Source organism: Lepus europaeus, chromosome 1, assembly GCF_033115175.1.
Source record: "Lepus europaeus isolate LE1 chromosome 1, mLepTim1.pri, whole genome shotgun sequence".
NCBI lineage: Eukaryota > Metazoa > Chordata > Mammalia > Lagomorpha > Leporidae > Lepus > Lepus europaeus.
Genome location: NC_084827.1, coordinates 132,324,783 through 132,349,197, shown reverse-complemented (window position 1 = coordinate 132,349,197; position 24,415 = coordinate 132,324,783).

Here is a 24,415-nt window from a genome sequence, read left to right as displayed (position 1 = left end):
CCCTCCCCCCCCCCTTCCTTCTCCTCCCCTCCCCTCCCCTCTCTTTCCTCTCCCCTTCCTTTCTGCCTTCCCTTCCCTTTCCCTGAAAGGCTGAGTTACAGAGAGAGAAAGAGAAGGCAAATGACTGCAACAGCCAGAGCTGTGCCAGGCTGAAGTCAGTAGCCAGGAGCTGCATCTTGGTTTCCCAGTTGAGTGCAGGAGTCCAAGCACTTGGGCCATCCTCTGCTGCTTTCCCAAGCCGTTAGCAAGGAGCTGGATCAGAAGTGGAGCAGCCGGAACTTGAACCAGTGTCTATATGGGATGCTGGCATTGCAGGCAGTGTCTTAACCCATTATGTGAAAACATCAGCCCTAAGACTTTTTTAAATTAAATGGAGTTTAGGGTCTCATTTGGGTGGGTGCTTTGTCTTGGGATCTGGCGAGCACAGAAATGTTGTTTCTGCATGATTTCTTCAGCTATAACCCACATTAGCAGTTTCTAGAGTGCCTCAATGATCTAGACTGCAGGCTTTGTGGAGACAGTGATGTGATTTTTGCAGTGGATGTGAGCTACCAAACGTGCTTGACCACACACTTCATGGAGTTGAATGATAATGGCGACAACAGCCACAATGCCAGAGGCAGAGCAGGTATATATTCAGGTTCTGAAATGCAAGTGCTGATGTTGCTGGGGCTTCTAACTGTAGCAGCCATGATTCCAGAGCCATGTGTTGTGGAGAGTCCTGGCCTCAGCCCCCACAATGTACATGCAAGTTGTTCTTGGGCTTTGAGTAGCAGTGGCCATGATGCCAAGGCCACCTACATATCTTTGGGGAAAGATGACTCTCTAGCAGAGGCTCTATTCTCAAAATGGTGCAATGCTTTAGCAGCACGAGGTCTGAGAGTTTGGAAGGTCTACTGTGCCTTGAGATTATATATTTTTATTACTTCATACAAATATTCAGTATACTGCAGATGCTCCCAATATCCGTTGTGCTGCTATTAATGCAGGAGGTAGATAAGCTCATAGTGGTTATGAAATAAAGGACTTACTGCCACATATAGTAGGCCAGGTGTGAATAAGTCAGAATTAGTTGACCTAGAGACTTGATATTATCACGAATTTAGTGAATTTTTATCTCATCCTACTGCTATCTTTTCTGTTAGCTTTATGTATGATACAATGCTTCTTAACTAGGGTTTGGGGGAGCAGATTTTGCCCCTGAGAGGACATATGGCAATGTCTGGAACACTTTCGATTTTCACAGTTGGAAGAATGCTACAAACAGCATCTAGTTTGTAGAAGCCAAAGATTCTGTTAAATGTTATACAATCATCTCCCACAACTGTCTGGTCAAGCACTTCTGATATGTCGTTGAATAGTATTAACAATGTTCCCACACTGCTTTAATCATTCCAGTGAGGAAAGAGCAAGTGTATTGCCTTTATCCCCTGTAGTTTGTTAAAAAATAAAGTAAGAAACTTCTTATAAGCCCTTGAATACGTTCTCTAATGTCATCATTCCAAGTAGACTGAAGGACTTGCAAATATTATGGGATTGTTATGAGTACTTTTGTTAAATCAGCGTTCAATGCTAGTTAAAAATTGTATTGATATTACTTGTTGGGGTCAGGCAAATCAAATGTTTGCAAGAGTCATGTTAACTGAATTTTAAACTTATCTATGACAGTGAGTTTTTGGATAAATCAAGTATTCATGAGTTAACAGGTGATTTCTATTTAAATGACACATTAGATAAAGATTGTGGATTCTCATGTTCTTTTTATAACTAGGAGCTGCTAAGTGGGCTAGAAAACTGGAGAGATTATGCTTTTTCCACATTTTGTCAGCATCAACACATTCTTAGACTTTTAGGTTGAATATATCATTTTAGGATAAAGATTAATGGGAGAAATAAAAATAATACCAGAGGAGAAGTTCCAGGTGTCCATTCATATAATTCTCCAGATCCATGGTAACATATTGCCTACCAAGGGAGACAGAAGGAAGCATTTAATTAGCAGTATAATTTCATAAATATGTGAGGTCATTGTTCTTTCTAATCTTGAATAATTAAAAGTGACATACTTTAATGCTAGGATTTCAGAGCTATGGCAAACAGATGAGAAATGGAAAATTTGCATGTGTAAATAGAATTTTATGTCTGTTGTATGTACTTGAATCTCTCAAGTCAATCTAGGCATCAGAATTTCAGCTCTAGTTACAGTTTTGCCATGAGCAATCTAGTGGCTTATTTCCATCTTGTGTAAATGAGAGGACTGTTAGAAGGTTTCTAGTGGCTTGATTTTAGCCTTCTCATTGTTTATGGGTAAAACATTTACCTTCATATATAGCTGAAAGCTTCTGAAAAGATTGCTTCCAAATATATAAACATCATACATTTACAATCAATTTAGTCTGAAGAAAGCACTCATATTTTATACCTTATTTACCTTATAGGTTTACAAATAAAAACCTATCTAATCTAATAAGCATGTATTTAATGTTCATTCTGTGAAAAACATGTTTCTAGGCACAAGGAAACTCATAACCATGCTATACAAATTGCTATAACTTCAGTTATAGTTGAGTTATGCTTGCATACTTACTGTCATTTCACAGTGACCCTGTAGAATATGTGAATGTAGCATATATTTTAGTTCATTTGGACTACTATTGCAAAATATCATAAAACTTTGGCAACAGTTACTTACTTATTCCACATGAGAACAGAAAATAGAACATACAAACTGTGATTTAATAATCTTCCTTGCATCTGGGAAGTCTGACTTGGAAGGAAATGAGGGATTAATTGAGCTAAAAAAGTCAGACGTATGTATGCTTGAGTACAGTAGGTTGGGCAGGGGCAGAGAGGAGAAGCAGGTGTGAGAATCTTTGAGTGAAGCACCCTGTGAAGACTGAACAGTGAGCATTGTGCTTTAGCATGAAAGGAATGGTGAAAGTTTATTTCCAAATCCATGCTTGTACTTGAGCCTCTTAAAAAAGGCGGTCCCAGAAAATGCTGATGTGTGCGTTTGAAAACATTGTTTGGAAATGATTCGCTTTGTTTAGACCCAGACAAAGGATCAGAACTGGAAGGGACCTAAAATTGTGTCTCCAAAAATCATTTGAAACAGATGATGATTGTCTATGCTAATTATAATGCCTCCAAGAGAGATTTTTCTAACATCTAATGAAACTTCAGCCTCTAAATGGCAGCCATCAACTACATATGTACCTTTCAGTAGTTGTTAAGACAAATATGAAAGCAATAGTATTTATGAAATTAACATTGGTATCAGAGTGGACAGTTGTATTATGTTCTATTTTCTCCTGCTCTAACTTATTTGAATCATCAATTTAAGATGAAAATGATTTTCATTCCTTTGTTATAAGTTAGTGAATGCCATGTGCTTGTGCTTCTTTCCTTTGTCTCACTGGCTTTGATGTCCTGACTTTTGTTCTGAGAAACTCAGTTTTAGTCTTAGGCTCCTACACCAATTTCAGCTGTCATTCCCTAGTCAAGATAATTGTTAAAGGATGGAAAACCATAATGAAATTAAGATGTTGCTTTTCTATCATCTTGAATTATTTTCTTATAGAACTTTACAAGAGAGGTGAAGATGGAAGGAATGAAGAACAAACCAAAGGGTCAAATCAAGAAAATCAGCAAAGACAGGAGAATCAGAGTAAGGAATATATATGTTAAAATAGGTCAAGAGAAGTTTGGGCTATGAAATTTTGCAGCTTGCTTCCCATAAAATTAATGTCATGTTCACATAACTTATTGGAACCAGGGCCTTCCTTTCGTTTTGGCGTTCATTGTCACCTTTACCATGAACTTAATTCAACCTAAAATTCCTGGCTGGCAGTCACATTTACCTTCCCTGAAATTCATAGAAATGGAATCTAAAGATAGGTATTGGCTCCAGAGGGTCATATAATACATTTCACGACAAGCTTTGAGAAGCCAAAAGAGCTAAGTTATAAGGGTAAAAATACATAGTGAATTCCTTTTACTAGTGCTTCACAGTTGAATAATCAGGAATACTGTGGTGGTCTATTTTAGAAAGTCTGTTGACACTCCCAAACCAATTATTTTTTTTCATCATAAATGTACTTCTTGTAATTGTACAATTAACATTTTCACCCTGTATTTTTCAGTCTATGAGGAAAATTGGGCATAAACAAACTAAAATTAATCCATGAAGAACAGTCTTTTCAACAAATGGTGTGGGAAAATTATTCTCCACGTGCAGAAGTATGAAACAAGGTCCCTGCTTTACACCTCATACAAAAACCAACTCACAGTGGATCAAGGATCTAAATACATGAACTGATAGCATCAAATACCTAGAGGAAATCTTTGGGGAAACTGCAAGACATCGGCATAAGCAAAGACTTCTTGGAAGAGACTTCAGAAGCACAGACAGTAAAAGCAAAATTGGACAAATGGGATTATAAATTAAGAAGATTTTGCACAGAAAGGGAAACACTCAATGAAATGAAAAGGCAGCTTTTAGAATAGGAGAAAATATTTGCACACTGTGCATCCAATAATTATATGCAATATTATAATGTAAGATCTATAAAGAATTTGAGAAATTCAACAATAACAAAACAAGCAATGCAGATAAGAATTATGCAAAGGGCATGAATAGACATTTTTCAAAAGATCAAATGCAAATGGCCAACAGATACATGAAAAAAATGCTCAAGATCACTAGCCATCAGGGAAATTCAAATAAAAAACACAATGAGCTTTCACCTCACCCCAGTTAGAATTGCTATTATCCAAAAATCAAAAAATAATAAATGCTGATGAGATGTGGGGCGGGATGTAACCTAATACACTATTGGTGAGAATGTAAGCTAGTGAAATCATTGTGGAATACAGTATGGAGATTCCTCAGAAATTTGAAAATAGATCTATCATATGATTCAGCCTTCCCACTCCTGGGAATTTACCTGGATAAAATGGAATCAGCATTTAGAAAGAGTTTTCTGTACCCCAATGTTTATTGCAGATCAATCCACAATAGCTAAGATATGAAATCAACCCAGATGTCCATCGGCTGATGACTGGATAAAGAAAATGTGGTATATACAAGGAATAGAACAGTATTTAGCCATGGAAAAGAATGAAATCTTGTCTTTTGCAACAAAATGGAAACAACTGGAGATAATTACACTTAGTGAAATAAACCAGACCCCCAAACACAAATATTATGTTTTCTCTGAATCTAGAAAACATCATACTTAGTGAAATAAGGCAACCCCAAAGGGACAAATACCATACATTCTCCCTGACCTGTGATAACTAATAGAGTGACTAAAAGGAAATCTGTAGAGTTGAAATTGACATTTTGAGTAGCAATGACTTGAACAGGCCTAGTCTTGACTGTTGCAGAATAGTTTTTTTCTTTTTTTCATGCAATGCGTTGAACTCTTTACTTAACATGGAGTTAAACATATGTGTTTAAAGTAAATTGAAAATAGATCTCAGTGAAAAATAAGAGTGGGAATAAAAGAGCAAGGAGGAAGAGGGATGGGAGCATGGGCTGGTGGGTGGGTATGCTGGGAAGAATCATTGTGTTTCTGAAGTTGTAATTATGAGGTGAATGAAATTTGTAACTGTAAAGCTGTATAGTTTTTCATATATTCTTACAGACTTACTCCTAAGGGCACAGTTTAAAAACTTGCCATGGGGCCCCGTACCTTTAAGCTTGGTGGTGAAAATACCATCTTAAGTGTTAAAGTGATCATATGGATGGGATTAACTGTCTGATAATAATACTAGATAGAGTGAATGCTCCAACATGGGACGCAGTCCACACAGCAGACTCATAGAATGGCAATTGCTTTACGTAACACTCTGATCTTAGAATCAGCCCTTAAGACATTCTGGTCTGGCTGAAAAGCTCACAAGAGCATTTCAGGCATGGAAAGCCAAGACACTGTGGCAAAAAAATAACCTATATAAAGGACCTCTGTGAGTGAGACCCCAGTGAAAGAAGTGGTCATCAAAGAAGGAGGTACTTTTCACTGAAGAGTGGAGAGAACTTCCACTTTGCTTATGGCCTTGTCTAAGTACTGTTGGAGTTTGCAGATTCAAAAGGCTTCTATAGCCCAAGCGGCTCATGTCAAGAGCATTGGGAGATCATTGTCATCATATTTAAGAGAGTTAATTGCTAAATTAACAAGAGTCACTGTGCACTAATATCCCATGTAGGATCTTTGTCCTCAAAGAGTTGTATTATAATTATGTCTAAGTGCTTGCAAAAGATGTATCATTGTTGTGTTCTTCTGTAAAGTCAGTTAAGTTTCTAAAACAAAAAAAGAGAAGTAAAATTAACTGCAAGATGCAATGACTTTGAATAGCCCTTGTAGCCCTTGTCGTGACTGTTGAGGAACAGTTTTTTGTGTGTGTGTGTGTGTGCTTTTGGCGAATTGTTGAACATTTTACTGTGTAGAGTTGTTTGTCTGTGTATTAGTGGATAATGGGACTGGTAATGGGAGAGAGAGGAGGAGGAAGGGTGGGAGTGTGGGTGGGAGGGTGAGTGTGGTGGAAAGAATCACTATATTCCTAGAATCATACTTATGAAATTCATGAAGTTTGTATTCTTTAAATAAAAGGTTTCTTTGGGGGGAAAATAAAGATATCTAAAAACAAATAAACAAAAAACAAAAGAGAACAATGGAGCAATGTATAGAATGAAACTGACATCTTGTTAGCTCTTGTCTCTATTCCTGTGGAACAGTGGTCTTTCTTTTTTACTTGCTGAACATTAAGATTAGTGTTTCATTAAGCATATCATTATAATGTAAATTGAAGTTATGTTATTGTGAAAGTTAAAGAAAGGAAGTTTGGAGCAGGGGTTGAGGGAGAAAGGGAGGAGTTATGGTTTTTTTAGGTTTCTATCCATGAAATTCATAAAATCTATTCTCTTTATATTTATTAACAATTTTTTAAAAAGAAAGCAATGAAGGGGTTTATAATAGCAAAAAATAGGTGACAAAGTCACAACTTCAAAAAAGTGCAGATATAAGATGTGCATGAGGATGATCCTGCTACCAATCAAACTCAAAAGAAAATTAAGTTTAATCTGTCAGACAAGGGAAGAATAGGAATGTTAAGGCACAGAAATGCATGTGACTTAAGGTGGTTCCTCATTCTGTGCACATTTGAGCAGCATTCTACATTTATTCAAAGATGGAAACCCAATGCTTATCTTCTACATTAAATGAATAATAATCATTGGGAGGGTCTTATCACAATGTGTGTAGTGAACTGAGGGAAATAAAGAATGATAAGACACTGTATTCCCACTAAAGTCCAGGAAGAGGCAACATCTGTCAGAAGTGTTTATGAGAAGCATTCTACTTCCAAACTAAAATACTTTACTTTTGTATTTGTGCACTTCTTAAACTAGTTTTCCTACTCCAAATTTTAAACTACACATGAAAAATTTTCAACAAATCCTTGAATTTACCTGGATATCTCAATCATCCCTTCCTATCAGGTATAAAAGCAAACACTACTGAAAAGTAAATAGCAATTTATGTGGAGTAAAATCAAATTCCGCTAATAAATATGAATTGTTGACCAAAGATCTCTAGATATTTGATAAATACTAGCAGTGTGGAAGGAAAATACAAAAATGGATAAACATAGTGACAGATGTAAGACATAGAAATCAGACAAGAATTAGAAAACTTAAAAATTTGAATATGTAATCTTTGAGATATTTGAGAAAATATATAATCCATAAATTGTTAGAAAAATAGGAGAAATCACAGACCAAGGAGAGCACTTACAAAATAAAATATGCAGTAAGCATTTTAAAATAGCAGATATGTATTTTTTATTTTTTAAAAAAGAAATAGCAATGTAGAACAAAATTTGAGAACTAAAATTGAACAAAATGGCTAGATCATGGAATAAACATGATAGAAGTTAATATACATGAAAGACTCATATTCCAGATGACAAGAACAAGAAAATGGAATTATGGATGAGAATAAACAAAGAAGCAATTGGTCAAGCAGTTCATAGTGAGAACAGATATTTGAGCAAGAAGATGAGAGAACATCTTGCCCATATCTATGGGAATGTGGGGAATTCATTCCAAGTAGAGAAGACTATCTCTGAAATGACCCAAAGTAATGTGTCTGGCTTTTCTAAAGAACAGCAAAGAAGTCACTGCAGCAGAATTGAGGAATGAATTGTGAGAGTGGTTGAATATGAGATGAGAGAAGTAACAGGGTCCAGATGCTTTTTTTTTTTTGTTGACGATTGTTGATTCACCCTTAGGTGAGTGGGAGTGATTAGAGGGTTTTGAACAGAAATTATGACTTATTTGACCTAGATTTTAACAGAATGATTCCAGTTTTGTTCCTAATGAAAGTATGGTTTGAATAATGCTTTTTTTGTAAATATTATGTGGGTTATAATCTGAGTCCTTGAGTGTTTGAAATTGTCTTTCTATTGTTTTTATTGTGTTAGTAAAAATATCTTTGCTCTTAAAACTCAGTGGATATTTTGCTAGTGACTTTCAGCACTTAAAGTGGCAGAAGAGGCTATGAGATGACTCTTTCATGTTGGGAACATCTATTTTATAGTTTTTAGAAAAGTATATGATATTGTTTACATTTACTTCAAATATTTTACTAAAGATATCATATATGATAAGTCCACCATATTTGTAGACCATCAGAAAACTACAAAATTTATTTAGCTCTGGACATGTGTAACTATTTTATTTAATCCTCACAACCACTAGATCTCTAACAAAGACGTGGGTCTTGTTTGAAGCCTCACTCACCTTGTCTATAAAAATCAGATAATAGTGATGCTTTCAGCCATATCTTGTCAGCATCTACTATTATCTTCATTTTATAGACAAGATGAGTGAGGCCTGAAAAAAGACCCATGTCTTAGTCAAAACTCTAAAAAGAGTGCTCTGTCTACTTGGTATGCCTACCTTCTATTTGAATCTCCCTTAACTTGGGGTGGGATGAGACTTGCTCACATATGAAACTTCTTGGATCCAGAGGGAATGAGGAGTTCCAGGAGAGAAGCAGTATGAGCACTATAAGGAAAGAGACATCAGGAGGAGGATGGGTAGATGCAGGGACTTTGTCATCATAAGCCCAGCTCTACAGATTCCAGTTATCCTCAGCTCAGATGAAACACTGATGTGGGGCCTACAGATGGCATGGACCCTTTTGATCTCTGCATTCCAGTCTTCCATCAGTTCAGAACAGCTTTGTTTCCTATGCAGGCCCCCGCACTGTGTACATAAAGACTATCAGATGTTATTTCCTGAAACATATCTCCTCCAAGATGTGCCGTTAATATAAGTGGTGCCTGTTGAAGTACATGGTAGCTCAGAAGGAATTTCTAGGATGCTAGAGATTTTTAACTTCCAACAACAGCCACTCCCCAAAAACTTTTCTCCTGTTAAGTCTTTTTGTTTAAGTAGCTGACTGGGAGCCTTTTATCACTAGAAAATAATGGCATCTGGTAAACTTAAGAAATAGTTGTAATTAGTTTATGCCATACATGGTAATTTTAAACTCCTCTAATAGAAACTTATTTTTCTAACAGGGATCACTTTTCAGTTAAATGTAAAGTATTACATTGTACATCAATAGTCAGGACAAGAGCTGATCAGGTCATTGTTTCTTATACTGTTAAATATGAGAGTGGGAAAAAGAGAGGGAGGAGATGTACAATTTGGGACATGCTCAATCGGATTTGCCCCAAATGGTGGAGTTAGAAACGTGCCAGGGGATTCCAATACAATCCCATCAAGGTGGCATGTAACAATGCCATCTCACTAGGCCAAGTGATCAATTTCAGTTCACATTCGATGGCTTGATAGGTCTAAGAGAAAGGGATCACACAAACAAGACTAGTGTCTGCAAATACTAATTGATAGAATCAAAAAGGGAAAAAACAATCCAACATGGGAAGTGGGAGACACAGCAGACTCATAGAATGGCAGATGTCCTAAATAGCACTCTGGCCTCAGAATCAGCCCTTAAGGCATTCGGATCTGGCTGAAGAGCCCATGAGAGTATTGTAGGCATGGAAAGCCAAGATACCATGGAAAAGAAAAAAGAAAAGAAAAAAAAGAAAAGAAGACCTAAATGAAAGATCTCTGTGAGTGAGATCCCAGTGGAATGAACGGGGCCATCAAAGAAGGAGGTACCTTGCTCTGAAGGGAGGAGAGAACTTCCACTTTGACTATGACCCTATTGGAATAAGATTAAAGTCAGCGAATCTTAAAGGCTTCCATAGCCTTGGCAACTCATGACTAGAGCCTAGGGAGATTACTGACGCCATGAACAAGAGTGTCAAATTGTTAAATCAACAACATGAGTCACTGTGTACTTATGTCTCATGTGGCATCTGTCCTTAATGTGTTGTCCAATGTGAAGTGATGCTATAACTAGTACTGAAACAGTATTTTTATTTTGTGTTTCTGTGTGGGTGCAAACTGATGAAATCTTTACTTAGTATATACTGAATCGATCTTCTGTATGTAAAGATAATTGAAAATGAAAAAAAAAAACCTGGTGTTAAATTGGAAATTGCATAGAAAATTAATCAATTTTAAAAAAATATTATGTAGGATCTCTGTCTTTAATTGCTGTACACTGTTGTTTAATGCTATAACTAGTACTCCAACAGTATTTTTTCACTTTGTGCTACTATGTAGGGGCAAACTGTTGAAATCTTTACTTAACATATACTAAACTGATCTTCTGTATATAAAGAGAAGTGAAAATGAAAAAAAAAAGAAACTTATTTTTCTAGACTTCTTGAAGATGGGAGTGATGAAGGGTTGATTACAGAGTAATTCTGCTAAAAATAAATGTTTCTAGAAAAAATTTTCTCAATACAAAGATGTATGAGACTAATGTCATGTAAACTCTTCTTTCTCTGCTGCTTACTCTGAAGATGGATTAGTGCATCTTAGCTACACACAGCTTGGAATCAGAATATGAGGAAGAAGTGTGAAAACATGGTAGAGCAGAAAGAATGTGCCTGGATCCTTGATGACTCCTGAGCTTCCTGACCAACACACAGACTTTTTGTTAAGCAAAATATAGCTTTTTCTATTGTTTAATGTCACTGTCACTTGGAAATTCTGTTAATTTTTTCAGTCATTGTAACTTAACAGACATAGCCATTATGATAATGGTATTTGGTAGGAATAATATTAAAAATTTTAATCACCCTATCCCAACCAGGTAAATAATAATAATTTCCTCATTAATGGTTACATTTAGACACCTGTTTTTCAATTTGCTTTAAAGCATAGAGGTTATTTGAAACAACAACAACCTTTGGAGAGGGTTAGTTCTGGATTCTTGAGTTTGCTGAATTTACCTAGCAGTAGAGCTAATATGAGAGGTTAATTCCAATTTCATTTGAAACAATAGTCACATAATTCATCTTGGATTTTTTAAATTCTGAAACACGCTTTCCCATTTCAAAACTTCTTCTGACCTTTAACATGAATTTAGATGATTTTGCAACTCTTCTAGTGGGAATGGTAATGTTTTAACACTGTGTGTGTGTGTGTGTGTGTCTGCAGCATGCAGTGGTTATAAACATGAGATTGGTTATTAGTCCAAATAGAACATAAATATTTAGCTTTTTAATAGGGGCTAAGGATGAAAATAGCCAATGTGGTAAAGGAATATATACCATGAGCACGCCTACATAGAACTGTTGGAAATGCATGCTAAAACTAAACAATTTGAGGCAAAAATCTGCAGCTTGTCTTCCTTAAAATAAAGAAATAGTGCAAAATGTCTTAATAGCCATAAAAATAATTTCAGTACTTATGCTCCAGAAATGGCTAAGTCCTTTTCAGACTACTCCATCTACTTCTTCTCTTACAACTTAAGGGGAAAAAAATCAGTTAAGTTTCAGGGGTCATTCGTATGATTATTAATGAGCTAGGAATAAAAGTGATTAGTGAAGTCCAAAGGCTCTGTACTTGTTTATTCTTGGTTAAACACTGAGAGATGAGCCCTATCTCCAGTATATAAAAAAGATGAGTACACAAAGTAGGAGAGCCAGCTGCTCCTTTTCTTTACTTATGACTGAAAGGGCAAAAGTGGGCTCAATTTGTGACTGTGTGGAGATAGACCAACGCAAAATCTAATGTTTGTATAACATGGGGATATTGTGCCACTTCTTTCCTCAAAAGGATCTTCTGGGATGTGTGACATTTGATGAAGCCTTTCAACTCTACTAAATGATTGCTAACTAAAATCAAGTTATGTTTGAATAAGATAAAATAATTAACAACTTCCAAACTTTGTTATTCATTGTTCTTTGTCCCCTGGTAGAAAATTTTAAAACTGTAAAAGTTAAATGTTACGTTTGGTGGATGAAGATCAACTTGAAGATTAATAAAGTTTAAATTTACAGGGGGCCGGGGCTGTGGTTCAGCAGGTTAAGAAGAAATAAAGTTTAAATGTACTTCAAATTACAAAATTAGGTAATCAGAAAATAACCTATTTCTATATGAAGTTAGTGTGCTACAGCTTCAATAGGGATTCAGATGTTAACATGCCCTTTCCTTCTCACTAAATCAGGATGATAAAATATCTCTCACCTGTCTCCGTGAGGAACATCTACTTGGAGTAGCTTCAAATGGATACCAGGTGAGGACCTACTGTCAAATTACCATACTGTATGGTGTATCATTTCCCCCACATGTGTTCTAATGATTCATTTTGCTCACTTATCAAATGTTTTAAATTTTTTGTCCTTCAAATTGTATGCTCTTATAAGTTGGCCTTAAACATTTTAGTCATTCTCAAAAGTGTTTCATGGTCTATCTATAGTTCAAAATAAGAACTAAGTCTAGCATAGTTTGATTTCTCAAAGTCAAAACTGGACAGAAAAAAGGCATGCTCACTGGAATGCTGGCAGATTGATTTCCTCTGCTAGCCAAAAAGTCTTTCTCACATTATTTCAATGTGTCCAGTTCAATCCAGGTCAGATACCAGAAATGCAAAACATCTACCAGTGTTTCAAGATCTTCCACTTGGGTGGTTGAGAATGTATTTACTTAAGCATATAACCTCTGTAAAATAATTTACCTTACTTAGTGTGGAGATTGTAGGAAGTAGTTTGCCCATAGAGAATAATCTTTTCATGTAATAATAGATATCTCCCATTTTCTGTCTATTTCTATGTCTGTCTTTACTCTTTGGAACTCTGAATTCTATTATATCATTGGATTTGAAAATTAAATATATGTTAATATTAGATAAGAACAAACATAAAATATTTGGCTCCTTTATCCAATATGCATAATGGTGAGAAAGGAGAATCTGTGTGCTTTAAACACTAAGAAGGAAAAATATTTTGATGATAGTAGGTATTTCACTTTCAAAAGTGATGAACAGGCCAGCACTGCGGCTCACTAGGCTAATCCTCCACTTGCGGCAGTGGTACTCCAGGTTCTAGTCTCGGTTGGGGTGCCGGATTCTTTCCCAGTTGCTCCTCTTCCAGTCCAGCTCACTGCTGTGGCCCTGGAAGACAGTGGAGGATGGCCCAAGTACTTGGGACCCTGCACCCACCTGGGAGACCAGGAGGAGGCACCTGGCTTCTGGCTTCGGATCAGCACAGTGTGCCGGCCTTGGCAGCCATTTGGGGGGTGAACCAAAGGAAGGAAGACCTTTCTCTCTGTCTCTCTCTCTCACTGTCTAACTCTGCCTGTCCAAAAAAAAAAAAAAAAAAAGTAATGAACAAAGAATGAAAGATATTATAAATATTGTGGTTTTAATTTATAAGTGTTACTTCCTTGTCTTAGACTTGGGATTTTTGGCAGTATTTACTGACTGAAAATACTGATATTCTTACAGAAAGAATATTTAGAAGAAGAAATTTGTGCAGTGAGTGACAATAGACTTTGTTCTAAATACATGGGGCTAGATTAGTAGAAAATATGAATATCTGTATATTTGAGTTTCCAAAGGTCTATTCTAAGTATATTTAGACTGTCCAAGGATCTATTATAGGAAATGAAATATTCACTTTCCCTTTTGTTTGTATAACTCCCTTTGAAATCAAGAAAGGCAGATTTTTTGTTATCTATCCATCATCTATCTATCTATCTAATCTATCCATCTGTGGTACATGGAATAGTACATTCACATGCACACAAACTACATGCTGCAGTTTTCCTCTAGTGTTGTGAGTGACAATAAACTGCTTGAGCTAACTTAAGCACAGCATGACATTATTTGGAAATGCACTTAGGTATTTTATGGAATTTAGTGAAAGAAGAAAGTCAGTGAAGTGTGGTGAGATGAGCAGTGGCACTGAATGACCTTCTGTATAGTGCTCCACCATTAGTGTGACTCAGAGGATGCTTTGTCGAAGACTCATGGTTCAAAATCTTGAACAAAAGTATTTTATTTACCACTGGCCCAACTGAGGTGTGCTCAGCCTACATTTTTAACTATTTGCATAAACCTTACTAAAATGTTACAAACCATATGCCTAAATCAAAAAAAGTGCAATGAGAACATACCAGGAACGACACTGGCAATGTTCAGTATGGACCCCCAATACAAAAAATTACAAAATGTTTTAATTCTGGGCCTATGTTGCAGTATTAATTTGATTTTGTATGCATGAGAAGGGAATGGCTCAACTTTATTGTCTCCTGTTGTTATTTAGGGGCTTCTATAGACTTGTAAGAATTGGCAAATATTTAATTAATCTAGTAGGTCAAATAAATTTTAAATCACTGCATAAAAATTAGTTTATTTTCTATTAATTCCTGTATCTTGTACATAGATCTCAGAGACTAAACAAATGTAAAAGTGGAAGTACATTGAGTAGACAGATGAAAAGATAACATATCTGATGAAAAGTAGTATACATTTGAATTTCCTCTTCCTTTCTTTTCTTTCTCTCCCTCCATCTTATTTATTTCTTTCCTATTTAAAAAAAAATTATTCATTTATTTTAAAGGCAATTACAGAGGCAGAGAGAGAGAGGAGAGGTTTCTATCCACTGGTTCACTTCTCAAATGGCCATAATAGCCGGAGCTGGGCTGATCCAAACCCAGTTACCTGGAGCTCTTTTTTGTGTGCAGAGGCCCAAGGACTTGGGCCATCTTCCTCTACTTCCCCAGGCCATAGTAGAAAGCTGGATTGGAAGTGGAGCAGCCAGCCCTCAAACTGGTGCCCAAATGGGACACTGACTCCACAGGCAGTAGCTTTACTTGCTATGCCACACCGTTGGACCCTCCCATTTTTTTTTAACAACAACAACAAAAAATATGGTTTACAAAGCACATAAAATTATTTTGGCTAGTTTTTTTTTTAAATAAAATGAAACCCAAACCATTATATACAATATGCTATACACAACGATATTTTAGTTAAGTATTGACTAGTTCTCAAATATTTTTCCTACAGCTACAATCTCTGTATGCCATGTTTTATTTGAAACAAAAGTATAAAGAATACCTACTAGTAGCACACTTTTCTTACTTTCTTTTTCTCTTTCTCCTTCCTGCTCCCTTCATTCCTTTCTTCTTTCCTCCCTCCCTCCCTTCCTTCCTTCTTTCATTCCCTTACTTAAACTCTTTTGTTACATTGTAAAGAACCCATACTTTCTTTTTCTTAACATGTATATGTTGAAAATAATCATCTTCCTCATTAGAAAATCACTTGAGAATTTCACACACAGATAAATTACATAATGCTTTTTGAGACTATTAGATTAAATTTAATATTTTGAATTTAGTATTACAAAGTAATTATATTTATCTGTTGAAAAAGTTATTTGAAAAATCTATCACCCTTCATGATGATTGGAGTGCATTCCTCAAATTTACTCGATAAATTTAAACATCTCTATATTATATTACTTTGCTAATCATGGTGCTTATTTGATCATGCAAATGGCTTCTTTAAAAGAGGTCATGATCATCAGCTTGCTTGCATGTTTTCACTGCCTGATATTGGCTCTCTGTTCCATATTACTTCATTTATAACATTATTAAATCAATACTTACTTTAGAAGCCAAGAAAATGTTTTATACTGCAATATGGTTGCCTCCCTAGAGTTCATTAGGTCATTTTCCTTCAATTAACTCCTTGTGCACGGCATGCGTCTCCTGACTTCCTGATTCAGAAGTCCTATTTCAATGCAGGCAGAATGCTCAGTTTGGTCTTGAACTTTTATGGACTATTATAACTGAAAATAACTTTTCATACCTTGTATCTTTTACTTTTTTTTTTGTTGTTGTTAGTGTTACTTCCATACTGGGAAGAATTCTTTGAGGCAAGATCAGATTATATAAATCTGTAGCTTAATACATACTTGTTGCTTAACTCTGGAAAAAGCTGATATTTATGAAAATGTTTGCTTTGTCTTTTTAATTATTTATTCATTATGCTATTATAGTTTTAGTGTTTTCCAAGGGATTGGTATTTATTCTAAGTTACACAGCTAGTTAGTGATGGTGCTTAAAATAGATTCTCTGTTGAGACTTCTGTAATTTTTTTCAATTCCATCAAGGTGCATAAATATTCTAGTTTTAAATTTATAAATCTCACATATCAGCACAAAATTGTGTTCAAAAAAATGATTAAACAAATAGCTCTTAGGATTTATGAAGTGATCTTTCTATCCAAATTACAACCAACTTATTTCTTGTAAAGATCTTTAAATTAATAAAGTTTATACAAATTGAATAAGAAAAGGAATACTGTCTAGTGTTTTCAAGTTCACTTTTTCCTTTCTCTGACTTTTAGTAGTGTCTGGAGAATATTATGAGTGTGGAGAGCTGCCCTCAATGAAAAGCCCACATTTGCAACAGGATTATTTAAAATATTTATTTGTTTATATTGAAAATCAGTGTTAGAGAAAGAGAGAGAGAAATCTTTCATCTAATGGTTCACTTCCAAGATGATTGTAATGGCCACAGCCAGGAGTCAGGAGCTTCATCTAGGTCTCCCTTGTAGGTGGCAGAGGCCCAACCACTTAGGCCATTTTCTTCTGCCTTCCCAGGCCATTAGCAAAGTGCTGGATCAGAATTGGATCAGCCAGGATCCGAACCAGCCCCTGTATTGGATGCTGGTGTCACAGGCAGCAGCTTTACCTACTATGCCACAATGATGGCTCCGACAGGATTTTTAAATAGAGCCTTCATAATACATCAACAGCTAGAAATATGGACTCAACTGATCTACATTTTGCCCAGGTCAACACAGTAGTGTTTATTAATCCCTTATGCTTATGGAAGCCATGGTTAGGTCTATTATAGGTCTTTTTAGGTCTATTTTCTCCTTTAGATAACATTATATGTTGAGCAACAAGAATGCTCCAATTGCTCTTTTTTTCCAGGAAATCCATTCTCTCTGATTTAAGATCAGAGGTTTGTTTTTAACATTTTAATTGTTCATAACTATATTTTCTAAAACAAAGAACAGAAGAGGCTTACTTGTAATCAAATAGAGCTTCTCATATGGATACCCCTGACTTGGTTCCACAAGTTGCACTTGCTTTCCTAGCCAAATTAGCACTTCACTTTCATTGCCATGTTTCTCTATCTAAAAGGGAGGCTGCAGATGCTAGGCTGTCAGCTTTTCCAGCAACACTCACAAATATTTTCCCTATGCTGCAAACTAAACCCTTGACTCAGTGTCTCACACAGTAGACATTATTCATTTTGAAACAACACAGCTGTAATTCAGATTTTATGTCTGATACCTTTCCTCCATGAGTTAGGTTACAAAGGTTAGCCAACATATTAGGAGAAGAACTTTCATTGAGGGAGAGAGAATCTGTCAAGGCAATTAACCTTGAAAGGCTAGAGGTAGGGGTGCTCCTGTTTTCAGCAAGGGAAACAGAGCTTTTGGAGTAGATATGGGGCACTTTTTTTTTTTAATGCTACTGACTCGGTTGGTTTATTCATTCTTGATAGATGTTTATACAAACAAAGTAATTGACTTTCTCCTTTCTTCTTTACCATGTCTTTCAATGGCAAATGCCGAGGTGTTAGGTTTCATGAATTATAAGCTTATGAATAAGCATCGAGGGACCAGAATGTGAAATTATATCTAGCCCATAGTAAGAGTGAAAGGTGTGAGTCTACTGTATATACAGCTATAGGAGGTGGGATAAAGTAAGTGAAGGGGAGAACTTGGCATCCAGAGGATAGATACAAAAGTGGTGATTCCACCAGCAAGCAGTAGCAAAGATGTTCAGAAAGTGGCATTGAGGTTTCCATGAGGCAAATAAAACTCTGCAATCAATATTTCTCTATGGGGCAGGTGCTGTGGCGAAGCAGGTAAAGCCGCTGCCTGCAGTTCCAGCATCCCATATAGGCGCTGGTTCGAGACTTAGTTGCCCACTTCCTATCCAGCTCCCTGATAAAGTGCCTGGGTTAGAAGTGGAGGATGGCCCAAGTCCTTGGGCTCTTGCAACCATGTGGGAGACCTGGATGAATCTCCTGACTATAGCCTGGCCCTGTGCTGGTCATTGCAGCCATTTGGGGAGTGAACCAGCAGATGGTGGATCTTTCTGTCTGTCTCTCCCTCTCTCTGTGTTAATTCTGACTTTAAAATAGATAAATACATCTAAAAAAAGATTTCTGTAGAAAATATCAGATAAAGTTTAGACATTTGCATCAAGATGGTCTTTATGAAGAGAGACTTTGCATGAGGTTTCAAGAGCAGAGAAAGTATATCAGTAATGGAAAAAGGCAGTTGGGAGAGTTAGATATTGCTACCATGTTAGAAAAATTTCCAAAATTTTCCAAATATGATTGCTTAGGAAGGAAAACAAAATGACTACTAAATTGGGGCCCGAGGTTAGGGTTTGGTCCCAATCTCATAAAAACAAAATATGTGAATGAGACCAACTGTAAGGCTGACTTTATTCATGCTTTTCTAGCTTTTTCAAATCTATTTTAATTTGGGTCAGGCTTAACTTCAGCACAAACATTAAGATAATGGAAAGAACAGATAGAAGAAAAGAAAATTAAACAGGAAAACATTGCAGTAGAATGAAGAGGCCTAATAAACTCTCAGATTCTTTCTGTTTCCAATTATGATGGAATATATTACTCAGAAGATTTATCCTTCTGAAACCAACTTAAAACCTATGTAAATTATTTCAAAATAAAACATCCCTGAAGAACACTACAAAAATGACAAGATTTCTATTACAACTGACAAAATAAAGGGTATCCATGCAATCAAAAGGCAAGCAAATATAGAAGCTTTTCACAGATTAGAAACTTTTTAAATATGAAAAATAGTAAAAAATAATCAGTCACAAGAAAAGGAATTTAAACAAGCAGAAATGAGAATAAAGAAACCAACTGTAAAGACTTCAGATTATGAAATTATTAGATATAGGTTGAAAAAAAACAGTATCCTGACTACTGTTAAGAAAAAAGTAAAAGACCACATTGATTACATCTACAGGAAGTAGGAATCTATGAAAATGACACAACCTAAGGCAAATGTTTGGCTCAGTGGTTAAGCTGCTGCTTGGGATGCTGGCATTACATATAGAATGCCTGGGATCTAGTCCTGCCTCCATTCCAACTTCTTACTGATGCCCCCTGTGAGGGCAGCAAAGGATGGCTCAAGTATTTGTATCCCTGTCGACCAATCAGGAGACCTGGATTGGGCTATTGCTCCTGGCTTCCACCTGGGTGTCACAGGCATTTGGGGAGTGATCCACCAAAATATCTCTCTCCTCTCTCTCTCTCTCTCTCTCTCACTCTCTCTCTCTCTCTCTCTCCGTCTGTTTTTCTTTCTTAGTGGTTTTCAAGTAAAAAAATGAAAAAAAAATTAAAAAGTAAAAAATAATATACTTGAAAATGAAGAAAATTGTAACTATAGAGAAATAATAGATACTTTACAAAGGAGATTAAACAAAGTTAAATACACAATTCAATATATGGAATATAAGTTAAAAGAAATAATATTATCTAAAATAGAGCAATGAAGTAATTATCTAAAATGGATCAACAAGGGGGCCAGTGTTGTGGTACAGCAGGTTAAGTGGCCACCTGCACAGCCTGCAACCTAAATTGGAATGCCAGTTTAAGTGCTGGCTCCTCTACTTCTGAATCTGCTTCCAGCAAATGTGCCTACAAAGGCAGTGAATGTTGGACCAAGCACTTGGGCTCCTGCCATCCATGTGGGAGACCCATATAGAGTACATGTCTCCTGGCTTTAGCCTTGCCTAGCCATGGCTTGCTGCAGTCATGTGGAGTGGACCTGTGGGTGGAACACTTCTCTCTCTTTCTTTGTCTTCCTCTCTCTTTATACTCCTGTCTTTCAAATATATAAATACATTTTTTACAAATAGAGTAGAGCACAGAATCATCAAAATTCAGAAAAAAAATTTATTTGTGAGTAAAAGCAGAATAAATTGTTAAGAGGTTTAATTTGTATGCATGTGTGTTGTGTGTGTGTGTGTATGAAGAGAGGGAGAGAAGAAAAAATGGCTCAAATTTTTCATTAACTGATGAAAGATATTATATTGCTCTGAAACCTGAACTGACAAAACTATGTAACAAACATAGTATTCCAGTAGCATAGAATCAAACTAATTATTTTGTTCATGATTTTTCAATTTCAATATGATTAAGGACCAAGCTCACTACTGCTCTAATTGACCCTCATTAGATACTGGTGATGAATCTGAACATGTTCTCATGATGTTAGCAATAGCAGAAGAGGAACAAGTGAAAACAACTGGTATTTAATAAGGACGTGGCTAGCTACTGACACAATCTCATTTTCCCTACATCCACTGACCAAAGCATGTTAAATGGGCAAGTTCATTTTCAGTGAGGTGGAGACATACACTCTGTCCTGTGTAAACTTCAATATGTTCAAGTAGGAAAGGAAGAACTGTGAGAATTTTTTTAAAAAGTGCCACAGATACCCACCTACAAATTTTTAAAAGATTTGTTTATTTGAAAGACAGTTATACACATGAACACACATGTGTGCATGCACTGAAAAAGAGAAAGAGATATCTTCCACCTGCTTGTTCACTCCCCAAAGAGCCACAATGGCTGGAGCTGGGCCAGATCTAAGAGGTGAGTTAGAAGATGGATAAGGGGGATGGCGCTGTGGTGCAGCAGGTTAAAGCCCTTCCTGCAGCACTGGCATCCCACATAGGTACCGGTTCGAGTGCTGGCTGCTCCACTTCCAATGCAGCTTCCTGCTAACGGTCCTGGAAAAGCAGTGGAGGATGGGCGCGGAAGAAGCTCCTGGCTCCTGGCTCAGCTCAGGCCCTTTCAGTCATTTGGGGAGTGTACCAGCAGATGGCAGGTCTCTCTCTGTAACTCTCTCTTTTAAATAAATAAAATACAACTTTAAAAAAAAAGAATAAACTCAACCCTGGTCTCCCACATGGGTGGCAGGTGCCCAAGTAAAATGGGCCATGTTCTTCTGCTTTCCCAAGCATATTAGCAAGGACTTGGATCAGAAATGGAGCACCGGGGATGCCAGCATCACAGGCAGTGGCTTAACATGCTGTATTACAAGGCTGGCCCCAACTCATCTACAATTTTAAGAAGTTAAATAAACCCCAGAAAACTAACTAGCTAAATAAACAAGTAAATAAATAATATAGTTCCTAAACAAAGATAGAATTTAAATATAAACAAATAAGATATGTATTCCCTTAAAAACAATGACAACTAGTCAATGAGCCTACTTTTTACACTTTCAACAACAGTAGCAGTAGTAACTATTTTTTATGTGTGTAGAATAAAAGTTTTCAAGCTAGAAGACAAAGATTGTCAAACTAGGTGAAAAGATCTAATCTATAAGCAACTTACAAGAGATGTGTCTATAACAGAAGATTCACAAATACTGAAATTTCAAGATGACAAAAAATGTATACCATAAAACCAGTGGATAAAAAAAGCCATGTAGCTTGATGTCTGTTTTCTTAACAGACTTTCATCAATGGTGATGAGCCCATTGAGCAGTCTTGTGAGAATGGCTCTTATGTTTGCCCTTCTTCCTTAATTCTTTTCTTATAGCAAATCTTCTCTTTATTTAATAAATATCTGAGATTTTTTTTTTTGACAGGCAGAGTGGATAGTGAGAGAGAGAGACAGAGAGACAGAGAGAAAGGTCTTCCTCTTTGCCATTGGTTCACCCTCCAATGGCCGCTGCGGCCGGCTCATCACGCTGATCCGAAGCCAGGAGCCAGGTGCTTCTCCTGGTCTCCCATGCAGGTGCAGGGCCCAAGGACCTGGGACATCCTCCACTGCCTTCCCGGGCCATAGCAGAGAGCTGGCCTGGAAGAGGGGCAACCGGGATAGAATCCGGTGTCCCAACCGGGACTAGAAACCGGTGTGCCAGCGCCGCAAGGCGGAGGATTAGCCTGTTAAGCCACGGCGCCAGCCGGAGATCTTTTTACAAACGCATTCCCTATCACATGCCCATTTTACAGCAATAAAAATCATTTTTCTTGAAGAATGAAGGCACAATTATCTCATTTTACAACTGGAAAAATACATGTTTACCGTTCTCATGCTTCTCTATTGAAAAACAGCTTCTACTATAGAATATAGTAATCTATCTTATGTTTTTTAGAATTAAAATACAACTACATATTTTCTGAGTCATTATTAATTGATATACTCAGTACATTTCATTTGTACTGTTCCTTCTGAGAATTCTGGAATGCGGGCAACATTCATTTGCCATATCATCTTTTTGCTGACATTGGACAAGCTCAAATCCTTTTACCAAAAACCTATCAATTACACTAATCCTAAAATTTAAGCATATGTTACAAGTATAAATATTAATAAAAAACAGAGCTTGAGAGATTAGGTTGGATTGCATGACCTGAATTGTGTCCAATTCTGGAAGTTAGTGGGTCATTTTTTTAAGAAGATGTGCTTGTTTGTTCTGGATTGTTCAAAAATGTAGAGCTGGATATTTTCAAGACTATTAAGTTTGAAAAGTCAGTACTGTGATTGCAAAGAAATGTACAAAGTGAAAGAAGACTAGGATTGCAGACATGATTCTTCCATTTAATGGGCTATGATCTTTGACAAGTCACTTTACCACTTGGTAAAATGAAGTAACCCATCTTAAGGTTGATGTAAGAATCCAGTGAAAAATTGTATGTGATTACAATTTGTTTGCATTTAAAATAAAAACAGATGTTAGTGGCACTGCCTGCCTATTCCCCTTTATTTAAATTATATTTCCCTGTGTTGTAGAACTTCTTCCCACCTAGAAATGCCCTATGTTTCAATTGGATGCTCTTATTTCAATACTCTAACTATATTTGGTTTTCACAGGAATTCCAACACACCAGACCTCCCTCCAGACTTCTAGCACTGACACAAGGTTCTTCACACTGTTCTTTCCAAGCTTTATCTTTTACTAACTACCAAATACACAATAGTCAGCATATGCTATATTGCCAATAGGTATTGGTTGCATTTTTCTAGCTAAGAGTCTTTCAAAAAAAGGTATCAGTCATCAGTCAAAGATTTTTAAATGTTTTATAATCCAAAAATAAAGATCGTAGGACAACAGAGAAATCATACCTCATTTATTCACTTAAGTCACATCTTCTTTTCAAATAAAAGATAGATCTTGCAAAGAGTTCTGTCAAAGAACAAGCCGAAAAAAAAGCAGATGCATACATGGCTGACTGAAAAATTACTCAGTTGTACTCAGTTATGTTTGAAGTCCGGTCATTTGCAACAAAATGGATGAAACTGGAAAGCATCATACTTAGTGAAATAAGCCAGTCCCAAAAGGAAAAATTCTATATGTTCTCCCTGGCCTGTGATAACTAATAGAGCATCTACAAGGCAACCTATAGAAATGAAGTTGACACTTTCAGAAGCAATGACTTTTAACAGCCCTTCTCTGGCGGTCAGGGAACAGCTTTTTATTCTTTATTTTTGTTTTTCTTTTCCTTTATAATATTTTTTTTTATTTTCCCCCCATAACTTCCCTCCCACCCACAACCTTCCCATCTCCTGCTCTGTCTCCCATCCAATTCACATCAAGATTCATTTTCAATTACCTTTATATACAGAAGATCAATTTAATATATATTAAGTAAAGATTTCAACAGTTTGCACCCACATAGAAACACAAAGTGTAAAATACTGCTTGAGTACTAGTTATAGCATTAAATCACAATGTACAGCACATTAAGGACAGAGATCCTACATGAGGAGTAAGTGCACAGTGACTCCTATTGTTGATTTAACAATTGACACTCTTGTTTAGGGCGTCAGTAATCACCCGAGGCTCTTGTCATGAGTTTCCAAGGCTATGGAAGCCTTTTGAGTTCACCAACTCCAATCATATTTAGACAAGGTCATAGTCAAAGTGGAAGTTCTCTTATCCCTTCAGAGAAAGGC